At 54.6% G+C, this 17041-nt stretch overlaps 1 long non-coding RNA gene across 1 annotated transcript in view; it reads right to left on the bottom strand.

The window, feature by feature from the left end:
* Positions 1 to 599: 599 nt before the first annotated feature.
* LOC140409370 (uncharacterized) overlaps positions 600 to 17041 on the bottom strand; it is a 188566-nt gene continuing 172124 nt past the window's right edge. Inside the window, exon 3 of the long non-coding RNA XR_011940329.1 lies at positions 600 to 720. This is a non-coding gene — a long non-coding RNA (uncharacterized lncRNA). The remainder of the gene's footprint in view (positions 721 to 17041) is intronic.

Below are 17041 nucleotides of genomic sequence, written 5' to 3' on the forward strand. Positions count from 1 at the left end.
CCTCCGACAGGCCTTCTACTCCTCCACCTCCCTACGACAGGCCCCCTCCTCCTCCTCCACCTCCACCTCCCTCCGACAGGCCTCCGCCCCATCCTCCACCTCCCTCCAACAAGCCCCCTCCTCCTCCTCCACCTCCTCCGATGTGTCTTCGGATGATGGCGAACGTTAACATCAGGACGAGAGTTACCGGGATTGACCTGTGAGCTTCCCGTGAGCCGTGAGGAATATGAGTGTGCCCCCCTTAGGGGAGTGATGGACTCCAACAGAAAAGCCAGATGGGAGCTGAGCGCGATTTGCCCCGGACGGGACCTGGAGTCGACGGTGTCTGTAGTTTAATTTGTAATAAGATAAGTTTCTTTATGCCTCTCATTTTGGACAAAGTGCAAGAGAAAATGTGCAAGACAAAGTGTGTGAGCCCTTAATGTCGACATTCAGAATCAAGAATTATGGGGGTTTTGGTGCTCAGGCCCAATGAATTGCGTGCAGACGCGTGCTCGGAGTGTCGCTGTGCAATGCCCTGTACTCACCGGCGCCCCAGAACTCCTCGCACTGGTTAGTGAGTTTTGGGCACAAGCCCATGTAACAGACACTTAAACCGCTGCAAATTCTGCCATGTTTCGTGAAGGTGTTGTCAGGGCAATGCGGAGAATTTCCTGAGCAGTACTCCAGCAAGTCGCATTCTCCGGCTAACGGTCGACAAATTGTTCCTGCTGGAAGAAACTGGCACACAAAAAGGAGCAAGTGAGATGCAGTGAATTTTAGTGGGACAAAGTTCCGAGCAGGTGGGGGAATGAAATCAACCCACCAACGCCCAGGTGCATTGTGGGTCATGGGAATGTGCATCCCTGGCTCGGGAATTTGTAAGGGTGGACCTTGGCGATTTTTCACTTTCACAAGTGTGGCCGTGGGCAGAGAGAAGCCGGTTGACGGTCGGCCAGCTTTCCCCGCCAAACTCTCAAACACTTTGGAAAAGCAATGGAGGGGCAGCTCTGAATGAGCCCGCTTGCCTGCCCCCTGCCCCCCTCCCCAATATCGCCAGAAACCTCAACTCCTGGAGATTGCACCACCCATTTTTATAGAAATGTTTTTTTCAAAAGGACCCTGCCCCGGAAATATTAGACCCCGCCCCATTTCCCCGCTATCCATCCGCTAGGGACACTGCTGGTCTCTTACCCCAAGGGACCCTCCCCAACCCAAGCTTTCCCACCAGAAGCGTCCAACCACCCCCCACCCAGTGTCATGATATACACCAGTATATCATGGTGCAGACACACACTGATGGACACACAGCAAGACCAATCAACACACACAACACCGCAGCCAATCACCAGTTAGAGAACACGCACTATAAAGACAAGGGCATCAGAGTTCACGCTCATTGGAGCTGCAGCTTCCTAGTAGGACAGAGCTCACAGCCTGCAACACAGACATTCACCATGTGCTGAGTGCATCGACTGGTTAGGACAAGGCAAAGGTCTTTAGTTAAAGCTAGTATCGTATTTCCCCACAGTTCAAGTATGTTTAAAAGTTAACCTTTTGATTAGTTTAAAACCACTTACCTTTGCAGGAGCAGCCCATTGGATTTCGGCGGCAGCGGTGCGCAGGGGCCTTCTGGGAGGTGAGTAGTTAGTTTAAAACCACTTACCTTTGCAGGAGCAGCCCTTTGGATTTCGGCGGCAGCGGTGCGCAGGGGCCTTCTTGGAGGTGAGTAGTGAATTTAAAACCACTTACCTTTACAGGAGCAGCCCTTTGGATTTCGGCGGCAGCGGTGCGCAGGGGCCTTCTTGGAGGTGAGTAGTGAATTTAAAACCACTTACCTTTACAGGAGCAGCCCTTTGGATTTCGGCGGCAGCGGTGCGCAGGGGCCTTCTGGGAGGTGAGTAGTTAGTTTAAAACCACTTACCTTTACAGGAGCAGCCCTTTGGATTTCGGCGGCAGCGGTGCGCAGGGGCCTTCTTGGAGGTGAGTAGTGAATTTAAAACCACTTACCTTTACAGGAGCAGCCCTTTGGATTTCGGCGGCAGCGGTGCGCAGGGGCCTTCTGGGAGGTGAGTAGTTAGTTTAAAACCACTTACCTTTGCAGGAGCAGCCCATTGGATTTCGGCGGCAGCGGTGCGCAGGGGCCTTCTGGGAGGTGAGTAGTTAGTTTAAAACCACTTACCTTTGCAGGAGCAGCCCTTTGGATTTCGGCGGCAGCGGTGCGCAGGGGCCTTCTTGGAGGTGAGTAGTGAATTTAAAACCACTTACCTTTACAGGAGCAGCCCTTTGGATTTCGGCGGCAGCGGTGCGCAGGGGCCTTCTTGGAGGTGAGTAGTTAGTTTAAAAAGCCTTGCCTGGTCCCGTGTCTGTTCTTCTTTTCAGTTTTATTTGTTTTTATATAAGGCGGGAACCGGAAGTTCTACCTCTGGCAAGTGCCCCCCCCCCCAACCAATAAATTCTGGTGGAGAGGAAACCCGAGACACTACACGTGTAGTGTCTCCCACCCGCCCTCCTCCTCTAACCTAATAATAAGACCCATTGGTGTAAGGTAAGTGCCATATTATATTATTATATTATTAGCATTGTGCAGGTCAAGGATCGGAGGTGGAGGAGCAGTCTCTGTCAGCGAGGGAACCTGAGAACATCTCAGACACTCAGAAGGCAAGTAAGTGATTTTTACTTTTATACCTTTTTTCAAATTGTGTGTGTCGGGGGGAAATTGAAGCGACATCACAGAAAAGCTGTGACCTGAGTGGCTGGTTGGGATTCTAACCTAAATTTAAAAAATATTTGAGTATTTGGGAACTAATTAAACATATCCTCTAAATTATAATTAAGTTATCTAAGCCAGAGATCGGAGAGTATTATAGTTAGCTATCGCATTTCTATTAGAAATCTAGTGCTAGGAAACAGATAGTTGACAGTAACTTTGCAATTTAAAAAAAAAAAAAAGTATTTAAAAAAAAAAAAGAGACAAATTTTAATTAATTGACGCAATGTCAGTTAGAGGGGTGCTGTGCTCTGACTGTGAGATGTGGCAGGTCCGGGAGGCTTCCAGCGTCCCGGGTGGCTTCATCTGCAGAAAGTGCACCCAACTGGAGCTCCTCACAGACCGCATGGTTCGGTTGGAGCAGCAATTGGATGCACTTAGGAGCATGCAGGTGGCGGAAAGCGTCATAGATCGCAGTTATGTAAATGTGGTCACACCCAAGGTGCAGGCAGAGAAATGGGTGACCACCAGAAAGGGCAGGCAGTCAGTGCAGGAATCCCCTGTGGTTGTCCCCCTCTCGAACAGATATACCCCTTTGGATACTGTCGGGGGGGATAGCCTATCAGGGGAAAACAGCAGCAGCCAGAGCAGTGGCACCACGGCTGGCTCTGATGTTCAGAAGGGAGGGTCAAAGCGCAGAAGAGTAATAGTAATAGGGGACTCTATAGTCAGGGGCACAGATAGGCGCTTCTGTGGACGTGAAAGAGACTCCAGGATGGTATGTTGCCTCCCTGGTGCCAGGGTCCAGGATGTCTCCGAACGGGTAGAGGGAATCCTGAAGGGGGAGGGCAAACAGGCAGAGGTCGTTGTACATATTGGTACTAACGACATAGGCAGGAAGGGGCATGAGGTCCTGCAGCAGGAGTTCAGGGAGCTAGGCAGAAAGTTAAAAGACAGGACCTCGAGGGTTGTAATCTCGGGATTACTCCCTGTGCCACGTGCCAGTGAGGCTAGAAATAGGAAGATAGAGCAGACAAACACGTGGCTAAACAGCTGGTGTAGGAGGGAGGGTTTCCGTTTTCTGGACCACTGGGAGCTCTTCCGGGGCAGGTGTGACCTGTATAAGATGGACGGGTTGCATCTAAACCGGAGAGGCATAAATATCCTGGCCGCGAGGTTTGCTAGTGTCACACGGGAGGGTTTAAACTAGTATGGCAGGGGGGTGGGTACGGGAGCAATAGGTCAGAAGGTGAGAGCATTGAGGGAGAACTAGGGAATAGGGACAGTGTGGCTCTGAGGCAGAGCAGACGGGGAAAAGTTGCTGAACACAGCGGGTCTGGTGGCCTGAAGTGCCTATGTTTTAATGCAAGGAGCATTACGGGTAAGGCAGATGAACTTAGAGCTTGGATTACTACTTGGAACTATGATGTTATTGCCATTACAGAGACCTGGTTGAGGGAAGGGCAGGATTGGCAGCTAAACGTTCCAGGATTTAGATGTTTCAGGCGGGATAGAGGGGGATGTAAAAGGGGAGGCGGAGTTGCGCTACTTGTTCGGGAGAATATCACAGCTATACTGCGAGAGGACACCTCAGAGGGCAGTGAGGCTATATGGGTAGAGATCAGGAATAAGAAGGGTGCAGTCACAATGTTGGGGGTATACTACAGGCCTCCCAACAGCCAGCGGGAGATAGAGGAGCAGATAGGTAGACAGATTTTGGAAAAGAGTAAAAACAACAGGGTTGTGGTGATGGGAGACTTCAACTTCCCCAATATTGACTGGGACTCACTTAGTGCCAGGGGCTTAGACGGGGCGGAGTTTGTAAGGAGCATCCAGGAGGGCTTCTTAAAACAATATGTAGACAGTCCAACTAGGGAAGGGGCGGTACTGGACCTGGTATTGGGGAATGAGCCCGGCCAGGTGGTAGATGTTTCAGTAGGGGAGCATTTCGGTAACAGTGACCACAATTCAGTAAGTTTTAAAGTACTGGTGGACAAGGATAAGAGTGGTCCGAGGATGAATGTGCTAAATTGGGGGAAGGCTAATTATGACAATATTAGGTGGGAACTGAAGAACATAGATTGGGGGCGGATGTTTGAGGGCAAATCAACATCTGACATGTGGGAGGCTTTCAAGTGTCAGTTGAAGGGAATACAGGACAGGCATGTTCCTGTGAGGAAGAAAGATAAATACGGCAATTTTCGGGAACCTTGGATGACGAGTGATATTGTAGGCCTCGTCAAAAAGAAAAAGGAGGCATTTGTCAGGGCTAAAAGGCTGGGAACAGACGAAGCCTGTGTGGCATATAAGGAAAGTAGGAAGGAACTTAAGCAAGGAGTCAGGAGGGCTAGAAGGGGTCATGAAAAGTCATTGGCAAATAGGGTTAAGGAAAATCCCAAGGCTTTTTACACATACATAAAAAGCAAGAGGGTAGCCAGGGAAAGGGTTGGCCCACTGAAGGATAGGCAAGGGAATCTATGTGTGGAGCCAGAGGAAATGGGTGAGGTACTAAATGAATACTTTGCATCAGTATTCACCAAAGAGAAGGAATTGGTAGATGTTGAGTCTGGAGAAGGGGGTGTAGATAGCCTGGGTCACATTGTGATCCAAAAAGACGAGGTGTTGGGTGTCTTAAAAAATATTAAGGTAGATAAGTCCCCAGGGCCTGATGGGATCTACCCCAGAATACTGAAGGAGGCTGGAGAGGAAATTGCTGAGGCCTTGACAGAAATCTTTGGATCCTCGCTGTCTTCAGGGGATGTCCCGGAGGACTGGAGAATAGCCAATGTTGTTCCTCTGTTTAAGAAGGGTAGCAAGGATAATCCCGGGAACTACAGGCCGGTGAGCCTTACTTCAGTGGTAGGGAAATTACTGGAGAGAATTCTTCGAGACAGGATCTACTCCCATTTGGAAGCAAATGGACGTATTAGTGAGAGGCAGCACGGTTTTGTGAAGGGGAGGTCGTGTCTCACTAACTTGATAGAGTTTTTCGAGGAGGTCACTAAGATGATTGATGCAGGTAGGGCAGTGGATGTTGTCTACATGGACTTCAGTAAGGCCTTTGACAAGGTCCCTCATGGTAGACTAGTACAAAAGGTGAAGTCACACGGGATCAGGGGTGAGCTGGCAAGGTGGATTCAGAACTGGCTAGGCCATAGAAGGCAGAGGGTAGCAATGGAGGGATGCTTTTCTAATTGGAGGGCTGTGACCAGTGGTGTTCCACAGGGATCAGTGCTGGGACCTTTGCTGTTTGTAGTATATATAAATGATTTGGAGGAAAATGTAACTGGTCTGATTAGTAAGTTTGCAGACGACACAAAGGTTGGTGGAATTGCGGATAGCGATGAGGACTGTCTGAGGATACAGCAGGATTTAGATTGTCTGGAGACTTGGGCGGAGAGATGGCAGATGGAGTTTAATCCGGACAAATGTGAGGTAATGCATTTTGGAAGGGCTAATGCAGGTAGGGAATATACAGTAAATGGTAGAACCCTCAAGAGTATTGAAAGTCAAAGAGATCTAGGAGTACAGGTCCACAGGTCATTGAAAGGGGCAACACAGGTGGAGAAGGTAGTCAAGAAGGCATACGGCATGCTTGCCTTCATTGGACGGGGCATTGAGTATAAGAATTGGCAAGTCATGTTGCAGCTGTATAGGACCTTAGTTAGGCCACACTTGGAGTATAGTGTTCAATTCTGGTCGCCACACTACCAGAAGGATGTGGAGGCTTTAGAGAGGGTGCAGAAGAGATTTACCAGAATGTTGCCTGGTATGGAGGGCATAAGCTATGAGGAGCGATTGAATAAACTCGGTTTGTTCTCTCTGGAACGAAGGAGGTTGAGGGGCGACCTGATAGAGGTCTACAAAATTATGAGGGGCATAGACAGAGTGGATAGTCAGAGGCTTTTCCCCAGGGTAGAGGGGTCAATTACTAGGGGGCATAGGTTTAAGGTGAGAGGGGCAAGGTTTAGAGTAGATGTACGAGGCAAGTTTTTTACGCAGAGGGTAGTGGGTGCCTGGAACTCGCTACCGGAGGAGGTAGTGGAAGCAGGGACGATAGGGACATTTAAGGGGCATCTTGACAAATATATGAATAGGATGGGAATAGAAGGATACGGACCCAGGAAGTGTAGAAGATTGTAGTTTAGTCGGGCAGTATGGTCGGCGCGGGCTTGGAGGGCCGAAGGGCCTGTTCCTGTGCTGTACATTTCTTTGTTCTTTGTTCTTTGTTCTTTGATAAAATAGTGTTGCACTACTTCAAGTGTTGGTGACCTGTATGTGATCCAGAACACCCAACGCATCACCCAGTACTACCCCCTCTCCTCCATCCCCCAGGGAACATCCCCACACTGAAACTCCCACACTCCACAGGCCGTACCTACCTGTGCACCCCAGCCCTGCCCCCTCTCCACAAACATTCGCCCCCCTCCCCCAACCTGCAGGACCTCCACCATCCTAAACCTCCCAAAGAACGCCCCAACCAGCACGTCCACGGCACTGCCTGGGAACGCCCCCGGCATCCCCCCCCCCGGCACACCCCCTCCCCCACGGAACTCTCCCCCAACAAACACCCCCCCCCCCGGCACTCCCACCCCCCTAACCCCACGTGGCACAACCATCCCCAGCAATCCCCGCCCCCGGTACCCCCCTCTCCCCCGGCACTCTCCCCCAACAACCCCCACCCCCGGGACTCCCGCCCTCACCCCAAACTGCACCACCACCCCCAGCAAACCCCCCCCCCCTCACCACGTCATCCGGCACTCGCCCCCTCCCCCCCGGCACTCTCCCCCAACAACCCACCCCCCCACCCACCCCATGGCACTCCCCCCCTCACCCCACATGGCACCATCACCCCCAGCAAGCCCCCCCAGCACCCCCATTCTCCCCGGCACTCTGTGAGTGGGGGAGAGTGTGGTCTGTGATGCTCGATCAATAACTCCAGAAGCGAGATCGGAGACAATTGAAAGCATTATTACACTAGATGTTTCCCCCAGCAGCGCAGGTACAGAAGGCAGCTGCTGGGGCGACACGGGCTCTTATATCCCGCCTTGCTGGGCGGAGCCAGCAGACAGGCTTAACCAACGAGGACAGAGTCCCTTCTACACCAATGGTCTTCCGACATTACAGAGTACCGTAATACCTCTAATACTGACTACCACATTCACCCCCTGTTAAAAATAAGTCCGGCGGGGGTGGTGGCTCTGGCGGGGGTGGTGGCCTCGCGTTCCAGAGTGGTAGAAGTAAAGGTTATGAAGGTACCTGGTATACTTCCGTGCAGTGTTTCACCTCGTTTCATTGCAACTATTTGCAAAGTGTATTTCCATTTCAGAATGAAGCAATTAGTCGATCGGGGGCCCTGGTCCTCCTCTGCAATCGTCGTAACTTTGGTGGTGATGCAGGCAGCGGCCCTGGCATCTGTGGCTCTGGGAGTGTGGCTTTGGCTTCCTCGGCAGCTGCTTCATCACCCCTCGACGGGACCGGTGGGAGAAACCGAACAGCGTAAAAATACTGTGTAGGGCTTTTATGACGGTGGTTGCAGTCATGTCGGGGCAGGGGATGGCGAATGGCAACCGCGAGTACTCGTCAATCACGTTCAGGAAGTACGTGTTGCTGTCGGTGGAGGGTAGGCGGCCTTTGAAGTCCATACTGAGGCGTTCAAAAGGACGGGAAGCCTTTATCAGGTGCGCTTTCTCTGGCCTGTAAAAGTGTGGCTTGCATTCGCGCAGATTTGCCAGTCCCTGGTGGCTGTCCTGAGCTCCTCGATGGAGTAGGGCAGGTCGAGGGTCTTGATGAAATGGAAGAATCAAGTGACCCCCGGGTGGCAGAGGTCCTCGTGGAGGGCTCGGAGTCGGTCCACTAGTGCGTTGGCACATGTGCCGCGGGATAGGGCATCAGGAGGCTCGTTTAGCCTCCCGGGATGATACAAGATCTCATAGTTGTAGGTGGAGAGATCGATCCTCCACTGTAAGATCTTATCGTTCTGTATCATGCCCCGCTGTGCATTATCGAACATGAAAGCAACCGACCGTTGGTCAGTGAGGAGAGTGGATCTCCTGCCGGCCAGGTAATGCCTCCAATGCCGCACAGTTTCTACTATGGCCTGGGTCTCCTAGTCAACGGAGGAATGACGGATTTTTGAGGCATGGAGGGTGCGTGAGAAGAAGGCATCGGGCCTGCCTGCTTGATTGAGGGTGGCCGCCAGAGCTACGTCGGACACGTCGCTCTCGACCTGGAAGGGGAGGGATTCGTCGATGGTGCGCATCGTGGCCTTTGCAATGTCTGCTTTGATGCGGCTGAAGGCAAGGCGGGCCTCTGCCGACAGGGGAAAAACCGTGGATTGGATGAGCGGGCAGGCCTTGTCTGCGTAGTTGGGGACCCACTGGACATAATAAGAGAAAAACTCTAGGCAGCGTTTCAGGGCCTTGGAGCAGTGAGGGAGAGGGAACTACCCAAGGGGGCGCATGCATTCAGGGTCGGAGCCTATAACTCCATTTCGCACTACGTAGCCGAGGATGGCTAGGCGGTCGGTGCTGAACACGCATTTATCCTTGTGAGATGTGAGGTTAAGGATTTTTGCGGTCTGGAGGAATTTTCGGTGTCGTGGTCCTGCTGGTCGTGGCCGCCGATGGTGACATTATCGAGATACGGGAATGTTGTCCGTAAACCGTACCGGTTAACCATTCGGTCCATCTCGCGCTGGAAGACCGAGACCCCATTAGTGACACCGAAGGGAACCCTTAGGAAGTGGTAGAGCCGCCCATCTGCTTCGAAAGCAGAGAATTTGTGGTCGCTAGGGCGGATTGGGAGCTGGTGGTAGGCAGACATTAGATCCACCGTGGAAAAGACCTTGTAACGCGCGATCCTGTTTACCAGGTCGGATATGCGGGGGAGAGGGTACGCGTCCAGCTGCGTAAACCTGTTGATGGTCTGACTGTAGTCGATGACCATCCTATGCTTCTCCCCGGTCTTTACAATCATAGAATTTACAGTGCAGAAGGAGGCCATTCGGCCCATCGAGTCTGCACCGGCTCTTGGAAAGAGCACCCCACCCAATCCCCATAACCCAGTAACCCCACCCAACACTAAGGGCAATTTTGGACACTAAGGGCAATTTATCATTGGCCAATCCACCTAACCCGCACATCTTTGGACTGTGGGAGGAAACCGGTGCACCCGGAGGAAACCCACGCAGACACGGGGAGGATGTGCAGACTCCGCACAGACAGTGACCCAAGCCGGAATCGAACCTGGGACACTGGAGCTGTGAGCTCTCCAGGGGCTGTTGCTAGCCTCAATGACACCTTCCCTCAGTAATCGCTGGACCTCCGACCTAATAAAGATCCGATCCTGGGCACTGTACCATCTGCTCCTGGTGGCGACGGGTTTGCCATCCGGGGTGAGGTTCGCAAACAGGGAAGGAGGATCGACCTTGAGGGTCGCGAGGCCGCAGACAGTGAGAGGGGGTATAGGGCCGCGGAATTTGAAAGTTAGACTTTGGAGGTTGCACTGGAAGTTTGGCCTGACAGAAGGGAAGAGTGTGGCCTGTGAGAGGGGGAGAGTGAGGCCTGTGAGAGGGGAGAGTGTGGCCTGTGAGAGGGGCGAGTCTAAACCCAGGAATGTGGCCGCGCAGAGGTGGGGAAGGATGTAGAGACGGTAGTTTTTAAACTCCGTTCCCTGGGCCGTGGGATTCGCTATGCAAAACCCCTTGATTTCTACTGAATGAGACCTGGAGGCCAAGGAGATTTTTTGGTTAATGGGGTAAACGGGGAGGGAACAGCGCCTGACCATGTCGGGGTGTATGAAGCTCTCCGTGCTTCCAGAGTCGATCAGACAGGATGTCTTATGCCCATTGATGAGCACCGTCGTTGTTGCAGTCGAGAGTGTTCGGGGCCACTACTGGTCCAGGGTCACCGAGGCTAGTCGGGGCAGCAGTTGGATGTTTTCTTCGGGCGGTGTGTGGTCATCTGAATTGGGGTCCTGAGAGCCCAGCCAAGATGGCGGCGCCCACTGGTCGTACATGGCTGAAAGGTGTACAAGATGGCGGCGCCCATCCAGCGCACGTGGTGTCCGAGACAAAATGGCAGTGCCCGGAGGCCGCACGTGGCCCTGGAGGAGGAAGATGGCGGCGCCCGCTGGCCGCACGGGGCCCGTGGAGAGGGTTCTGGTTGCAACGCGTATTCACCTCCTGGGACCGCAGCTACCGCCCGGGACTGGCATAGCGCTACAAAGTGTCCCTTTTTGCCGCATCCTTTGCAGGTGGATGCGCAGGCCGGAGATGCTTGGCTTGCCCGTAAAAAAAGCAGCAGGGCTCTCGGTGGTTGACAGGCCGTCTCGCAGCACAAGCTTGTGAGGGGACGGGAGATGCCTCGGGTTCGGCCAGAGGGGAGTTCCACGCTGCCCAGGGGGCTGCCGCACGGTCGGGGACGTAAGCGCGGGCGTTTCAGGAGGCCACATCCAGGGAGCTGGCAAGGACCCATGCCTCCTTGAGACCTAGTGTCTCTTTCTCCAGCAATCGCTGGCGGATTTGGGAGGACAGCATACCTGCAACTAAAGTGACCCGGATCAAAAGTTCTGTGTGGTTGCTGGCTGAAACTTGCGGGCAGCTGCAGTTTCTCCCCAACACCAGAAGAGCACGGTAGAATTCCTCCAGCGATTCCATGGGGATTTGGTGCCTCATCGCTAGTAGATGTTGGCGTAGACCTGGTTTACTGGGCGAATATAATGTCCTTTCAGCAGATCCATTGCTACCTCGAAGTCGTCCGCATCCTCGATGAGGGTGTAGATCTCTGGGCTCACCCTCGAGTGCAGAATTTGTAGTTTCTGGTCTTCCGTGGGTGTTTTTTCGGCCGTCCCGAGATATCTGTTGAAGCACGCCAGCCAGTGTTTGAAGGTTGCCGCTGAGTTTGCCGCGTGGGGGCTGAGTTGCAGACGCTCCAGCTTGATTCGGAGCTCCATTCTTTAAAATTTAGTGTAATAAATTGATGCTCGATCAGTAACTCCAGAAGCGAGATCGGAGACAATTGAAGGCTTTATTACACTACATGTTTCCCCCAGAAGCGCAGGTACAGAAGGCAGCTGCTGGGGCGACACGGGCTCTTATACCCCGCCTTGCTGGACGAAGCCAGCAGACTGGCTTAACCAATGAGAACGGAGTACCTTCTATACCAATGGTCTTCCAGCATTAGAGAGTACCGTAATACCTCTAATACTGACTACCACATTCTGTGAGAGGGCAGAATGTGGCCTGTGAGAAGGGAGAGTGTGGTCTGGGAGAGGGGGAGAGTGTGGCCTTTGAGAGGGGGAGAGTGTGGTCTGTGAGAGGGAGAGTGTGGCTGTGAGAGGTGTGGTAAACCACGGTATTGCATTGTGTGTGTTGTACATGCCTGGGCTTCTCTAAGCTGGCTGAGCCTGTGGCTCCTCCCCTCGGGCTATGTATAAAGATGGCAAGTCTCCGCCCCCGACCTAGTTCGGGTCCAGAGGCAGGAGGCTTGCAGCTTAGTGTATTAAAGCCTCAGTTACATTCATCACTTGTCATGCGCTTATTGAAGGCGTATCAATTTAATACACTAAACTTTACTATGAACTTATCACTCAAGCTTGATCGCTTGACGTTGGGCCCACAAGCTGCTGATGCCACAGAATCTTTTGCGCACTGGCTAAGCTGCTTTAAAGCATACCTCACATGCTTCAGCAAAGACTTCACAGACCTCCAGAAGAAGCAGATCCTCCACGCACGGGTGAGCCCAAGAGTCTTTCTTCTCATCAGGGGCGCCCCCTCGTATGCGGAGGCAATAACGCTGCTGAAGGGACAATACATGAAATCGGTGAGCGAGGTGAATGCTAGGCACCGCCTCGCCATGAGACAGCAACGCCCTGGGGAATCACTTGCAGAATTCCTGCATGCCTTGCGTATACTCTGCTGGAACTGCGATTGCCGGGCGATATGACCAGCACGCGGAGCTGCTGATCAGGGACGCTTATGTCGCGGGCATGAACTCAAACTATATCCGCCAACGATTACTAGAAGGGGGGATGGTCGGCCTCCCAGAGACAGTGCAACTTTCCAACTCGCTGGAAGTGGCCTCCTAGAACATGGGGGCCTACACCTCCATCCGCGCGGCGCCCTCGTGGGCCTCGTGGTGCAGCCATCAACCGACACAGGTGCGCAGCGGTCCGCCAACCCCGGAGGCCTGAGGTGTTACTTTTGCGGCCAGAGTAATCACCCCAGACAACGCTGCCCGGCACTGAACGCAACTTGCAACGGCTGTGGGAAGAAGGGCCACTTTTCAAAAGCCTGCCAGGCCCGATCTCCCTCTACAACTTCTAGGCCCAGCAGCGCTGCCTGCTGCCTGTCGGGGCCACCCCCAGCTGCCACGCCACCTGCCATGTGCGCTGTCATCTTCGCCGCCATCTTCAATTTCGGCCGCTATGTGCAACCCATGGGGGCCGCCATCTTTAACGCATCCTCCAACCGCCACATGCGAACCGCGGGGGCCACCATCTTGGATGCCATCGCCGCTGCAACCCGCCACGCACGACCCATGGGGGCCACCATCTTGGACTCCATCGGCGATGCCACCCGCCACGCACGACCCATGGGGGGGCCACCATCTTGGATGCCAACGCTGCTGCCACCTGCCATGCACAAACCATGGGGGCCACCATCTTGGACTCTATCGCCGATGCCACCTGCCACGCGCGACTCATGGGGGCCGCCATCTTGGGACCACTCTGCAGCCTCCCGGGAGCCCAGATCACCCGACCGTACGCTGGCCGCCGCTACCTCCGACCGGCCTACCAACCGCCTTCCGAAGCTCGCCTCCATCATGCTCGACCAGTCCCGGCCGCACCACCTCACGAGGTCCACGATGACCGTCCGCATCAACGGGCACGAGACGGCCTGCCTTTTCGACTCCGGGAGCACAGACAGCTTCATACACCCAGATCCGGTAAGGCGCTGCTCCCTCCCCATCCTACCCGCGACCCAGAAAACCTCCCTGGCTTCCGGATCCCACCCAGCAGCAATCCGGGGGCACTGTGTCATGGCCCTTACTGCACAAGGCGTAGAGTACGCTAACTTCAAACTCTACGTCCTCCTCCATCTCTGCGATGCCCTATTCCTGGGGCCCGACTTCCAGTGCCACCTCCAGAGCCTTACTTTAAAGTTCAGCGGACCCCTGCCACCCCCTCACCGCCGGTAGCCTCGCGACCCCGAAGGTCGCCCCACCCTCCCTCTTCACGAATCTCACCCCGGACTGTAAGCCCATCGCTACGAGGAGCAGACGCTACAGTGCCCGGGACAGGGCCTTTATCAGGTCGGAGGTCTAGCGACTCCTGCGAGAGGGGATCATTGAGACTAGTAACAGCCCCTGGAGAGCCCAAGTGGTGGTCATCAAGACTGGGGAGAAGCATTGGACGGTCATCGATTACAGCCAGACCATCAGCCGGTACATGCAGCTCGATGCGTACCCACTCCCCCGCATATCTGACATGGTTAATCAGATTGCGCAGTATCGAGTCTTCTCCACAGTTGTCTTGAAGTCCACCAGCTCCCTATCCGCCCGGAGGACCGCCAATACACTGCCTTCGAGGAAGATGGCCGCCTCTACCTCAGGGTTCCCTTCGGCGTCACCAATGGGGTCTCGGTCACCAGAAATGGACCGAATGGTTGACCTGTATGGGCTGAGGGCCACTTTCCCGTACTTAGACAACGTCACCATCTGCGGCCATGACCAGCAGGACCATGACGTAAACCTCCGGCACTTTCTCCACACCGCTAAACTCCTGAATCCCACCTACAATAAAGAAAAATGCGTTTTCCGCACAACCCGCGCAGCCATCCTCAGCTACATCGTGGAACACAGAGTCCTAGGGCCCGACCCCGGCCCCATGCGACCCTCATGGAACTCCCCCTCCCCCACTGCCCCAAAGCCCTGAAGAGATGCCTGGGGTTCTTCTTGTACTATGCCCAATGGGTCCCCAATTATGCGGACAAGGTCCGCCCACTTATCAAATCCACCGCTTTTCCCCTGACGGCTGAGGCCCGACTGGCCTTCAATCGCGTCAAGGCAGATATTGCCAATGCCGCGATGCACGCTGTGGACGAGTCCATCCCATTCCAGGTGGAGAACCATGATGGTTCGGACTTTGCTCTGGCCGCTTCCCTCAACTAAGTGGGCAGGACCGTGGCTTTCTTCTCCCGTACCCTCCATGCCTCCGAAATTCGACCCTCTTCCATCAAAAAGGAAGCCCAAGCCACCGTAGAAGCTATGCGACATTGGAGGCATTACCTGGCCGACAGGCGATTCACTCTCCTCACTGACCAACAGTCTGTTGCCTTCATGTTCAATAACACACAGCGGGGCAAGATTAAGAATGACAATTTCTGAGGTGGAGGATTGAGCTCTCCACCTACAACTATGACATCTTGTATCGACCTGGGAAGCTCAATGAGCCCCCAATGCCCTCTCCCGTGGTACATGTGCCAGCGCACAAGTAGACCGACTCCGGGCCCTCCACAATGACCTCTGTCACCCGGGGGGTCAACGTTTTTTTCAGTTCATCAAAGCTCCAAACCTGCCCTACTCCATCGAGGAGGTCAGGTCCGTGACCAGGGTCTGCCAGGTCTGCGCGGAGTGCAAGCCACACTTCAATCGGCCAGACAGAGCACACCTGGTAAAGGCCTCCCGCCCCTTTGAACGCCTCAGCATCGACTTCAAAGGGCCCCTCCCCTCCACTGACCGTAACGTGTACTTCCTCAACATCGTTGACGAGTACTGAAGATTCTCCTTAGCCATCCCGTGCCCTGACATGACCTCTGCCTCCGTCATCAAGGCCCTACACAGTGTTTTCTCCCTGTTCGGGTTCCCCGCCTACATCCACAGTGACCGGGGTTCCTCCTTTATGAGCGGCGAGTTGCGTCAGCTCCAGCTCAGCAAGGGCATCTCCTCCAGCAGGACAACCAGCTACAATCGCCGTGGAAACGGACAGGTGGAGAGGGAGACGGGACGGTCTAATAGGCCGCCCTTCTGGCCCAATAGTCTAGAAGTCTCCCAGTCTCCTGTGGCCTGTGAAAGGGGGAGAATGTGGCCTGTGAGAGGGGCGAGTATGTCCTGTGAGAGGGGGAGGGTGAGGCCTGTGAAAGGGAGAGAGTGTGGCCTTTGAGAGGGGAGAGTGTGGCCTGTGAGAGTGGGAGAGGGAGGCCTGTGAGAGGGGGAGAGTGAGGCCTGTGAGAGAGGGAGAGTGTGGCCTGTGAGAGGGAGAGGGAGGCCTGTGAGAGGGGGAGGGTGTGGCCTGAGACGGGGAGAGTTTGGCCTGTGAGAGGGGAGAGTGTGTTCTGTGAGAGAGGGAGAGTGTGGCCTGTGAGAGGGGGAGAGTGTGGCCTGTGAGAGGAAGAGAGTGTGGCCTGAGAGAGGGGGAGAGTATGGCCTGTGAGAGGGGGAGAGTGTGGCCTGTGAGAGGGGCGAGTGTGGCCTGTGAGAGGGGGAGAGAGAGGCCTGTGAGAGGGGGAGAGTAAGGCCTGTGAGAGGGGGAGAGTGTGGCCAGTGAGAGGGGGAGAGTGGGGCCTGTGAGAGGGGGAGAGTGAGGTCTGTGAGAGGGGGAGAGTGTGGCCGGTAAGAGTGAGAGACTGTTCTGTGAGAGGGGGAGAGTGAGGCCTGTGAGAGGGGTAGAGTGAGGCGTGAAAGAGGGGAGAGTGTTATCTGTGAGAGGGGGAGAGTGTGGCCTGTGAGAGGGGGCGAGAGTCAGGCCTGTGAGAGGGGGATAGTGAGGCCTGTGAAAGATAGAGATTCTGGCCTGAGAGAGGGGGAGAGTGTGGCCTGAGAGAGGGGAGAGTGTGTTCTGTGAGAGAGGGAGAGTGTGGCCTGTGAGAGGGGGAGAGTGTGGCCTGAGAGAGGGGGAGAGCGTGGCCTGTGAGAGGGAGAGACTGTGGCCTGTGAGCGGTGGAGAGTGAGGCCTGTGAGAGGGGGAGCGTGAGGCCTGTGAGAGGGGGAGAGTGTGGCCTGTGAGAGGGGGAGAGTGTGGCCTGTGAGAAGTGAGAGTGTGGACTGTGAGAGGGGGAGAGTGAGGCCTGTGGGAGGGGTGGGTGTGGCCTGTGAGAAGGGGAGAGTGTGGCCTGAGAGAGGGGGATTTTGTTGCCTGTGAGAGGGGGAGTGTGTGGTCTGAGAGATGGGGATTGTGTTGCCTGTGAGAGGGGGAGTGTGTGGTCTGAGAGATGGGGAGAGTGTGGCCTGTGAGAGGGGGAGAGTGTAGCCTGTGAGAGGGGCGAGTGTGGCCTGTGAGAGGGGGAGAGTGAGGCCTGTGAGAGGGGGAGAGTGTGGCCTGTGAGAGTGAGAGACTGTGGCCTGTGATAGG

Source organism: Scyliorhinus torazame, chromosome 3, assembly GCF_047496885.1.
Source record: "Scyliorhinus torazame isolate Kashiwa2021f chromosome 3, sScyTor2.1, whole genome shotgun sequence".
Lineage (NCBI taxonomy): Eukaryota > Metazoa > Chordata > Chondrichthyes > Carcharhiniformes > Scyliorhinidae > Scyliorhinus > Scyliorhinus torazame.